Source organism: Micromys minutus (genome assembly GCF_963924665.1).
Source record: "Micromys minutus genome assembly, chromosome: 18".
Lineage (NCBI taxonomy): Eukaryota > Metazoa > Chordata > Mammalia > Rodentia > Muridae > Micromys > Micromys minutus.
The window spans coordinates 24,217,139-24,219,942 of NC_137953.1; positions in this window are offsets into that span (position 1 = coordinate 24,217,139).

Genomic DNA, 2,804 nt, shown 5'->3' on the forward strand with positions numbered 1-2,804 from the left:
TCACAACCAGCCATTGGACTGAGAACTGTGTCCACAATGGAGGAGCTAGAGAAAGAACTGAAGGAGCTGAAGGGGCTTTCAATCTCATAGAAAGAACAAAAATGTCAACCAACCAGACCCCCCACCCAAATCTCCAAAGGCCTAAACTACCAACCAAAGAGTACAAATGGAGGGACCCATGACTCCAGCCCCATATGTAGAAAAGAATGGCCTTGTTGGACATCAGTGGGAACAGAGAATCTTGGTCCTGTGAAGGATCCAATGTAGGGGACTTCGAGGGCGGGGAGGTGGGTGGAAATGCACCCTCATGAAAGAAGGCGGATGGGATGGGATAGGTGTTCTCCTGGAGGGTAAGCCAGGTAAAGGAAAAACATTTGAAATGTAAATTAAAAAATCTAATAAAAAGGGAAAATGTTTAAACCAAAACAAACAAAAATATCATAGAAGAAACCAGAGCAAGGACACACTGGTTTAACACAAGAATGCACATAGAATACTCAGAAAAAACAAGAGCAGAATAAAAAAAAATTTACTTAAAAAACTAACTATTCAGAACTAAAAAAGTGGCTCAAAAGATCTATGAGAAAAATTCCAAGTCACAAATAAAGAAAATATATTAAATGAAAAAATGAACTACCCTACTTTCAGGAAAATGTTGGAGTAGGAACAGCTGATTTCTCTTGATAAATTTTCAAAGCCTAAAGACCCTGCAGCAATACATCCAAAATGCTAAATCACTGCCAAAGTAAAATACTATATTGAGCAAACCTACAGCCATGATTGACGGAAGAACCATTTCTACAATTTACACAGCCCAAAGAAAGTTCATACACAACAAATTAATCCGAATTTAACATGGAAGCATTATTTTGGGTGTAGTTGAAAAATAATCACAGCATAGACACTATGGAATAATATGAATTCAAAACTACAAGATCATAAATTACCACTGAGAACAGGACACAAAAAGTCAACAACATGATGACCAGAACTAACACACACATTTCAATAACAGTTTAAACATGAATGGTCTCAATTCTCCACTCAAAATTCACAGATTGACTGACTGTATATAGAAAAAAATAAATTCCATATACCTGCTGCCTCCAAGAAACACAGTTTAGTTTGAAATATAGCAACAAATTTACAGAAAAGGGGATAGACAAAAGTACTTTAATAGAACCAGGAATATAGAATGTACTACTCCTAACATCTCAAAAAAAAAAAAAAAAAGACTTTGAAGAACTAAAGAGGCACACTTCATTGTAATAAAGAAAACAGTTGACCAAGAAGAAAATAACATCCTAAACAAATATGAATGAAGTCACAGTCACATATTTTCTACAAGAAAATAATACTAGGAATAAAAAAACATGTTAACAGCAATCCATTAATAGTAGGTGATTTCAATACTCAACAAGAGGTATCTCCTAGGCTGGTAAACTTCTGTATATAAAAATTAGTATACTTGCCTTTCTTTGGGAATTGGAAATCTTAGGATTTCTCTTTCTTTCTTTCTTCATTTCTTTCTTCCTTCCTTTCTTTCTTTATGCCTTTCTTTCATTCTTTCTTTCCTTCTTTCTTTCTTTTCTTTTATTCTTTCTTTCTTTCATTCTCTCTCTTTATCTCCCCTTACCTCTATTCCTCCTACAACTATATCTTTTCTTTCCTCTGTTCCTCTATTTCTGAATCACTCTCTTTGAACCAGGGATAACATAAAGACCTGTAAGAATGGAAACAGAGAATGCTAAAGATGATTGTAAATTGAAGATCATCAGGTCTTAGCTCTAACATTTGTTTTCTGGAATCTGGGTAACTGTATAGCCTCCTAGAGAGTTCCAGAGACATAGAGAGGCTCTTGGTAGGGGTCTTGGTATTTGCTTTAGAGTAAACATGTATAAGAGGAAGCTACTGGTAGATTAATTAGCTACTGGATACAATACTCACATGGAATTACTAGATATCTGCTCAAAGAATCAACCTAGATCTATGTGCTGGATAATTTTCTGTCAACAAAAGTGTTGTCATCTGACAGGAGGACATCTCAATTAATGCAATGTTTTCATATGATCTCACTATTGGCAAGCATGTAGGACATTTTCTTATTAGATAAAATTATTTCTAAAATGTGGTACATTTACACAATGGAGTACTACACAGCAATTAAAAACAATGACTTAATGATATTTCTAGGTAAGTGGGTGGAACTAGAAACTATCATCCTGAGTGAGGTAACCCAATCACAAAAGAACACGCCTAGTATGCACTTACGAATAAGTAGATATTAGCTCAAAAGCTCAAAAACTCCAAGATACAATGCACAGACCATATGAAGACCAAGAAGAAAGACCAAAATGTGGATGTATCAGTCCTACTTAGGACTAACAAAATATGAGAGAAAACACAGGGATGAAGAATGAAGCAGGGACTGAAGAAAATGTCATCCAGAGATGGCCACATCTAGGGATCCATCCCATATACAAAAAATTATTTTTATTAGAAAATTCTCAGTACCTGTGGTAAGGTTAAAAAATGGTGGGTGGTGGCATCCTTGGCCTGGTGGTCCGGAGTCTAATAGAAATGAGGGTGAATTAACCATGTGGAGCAAACAAGTAAACAGAACACCGTTATGACCTCTGCATTAGGTACTACATCCATGTTTCTGACTTGTTTGAGTATCTTTCCTGATCTCTTCCAATGATCAACTGAAATGTGCAAGTATGAGACAAATACATACTTTTCTCCTGTACTGGCTGGGTTTGTATCAACTTGATGCAAGCTGGAGTTATCACAGAGAATGGAGC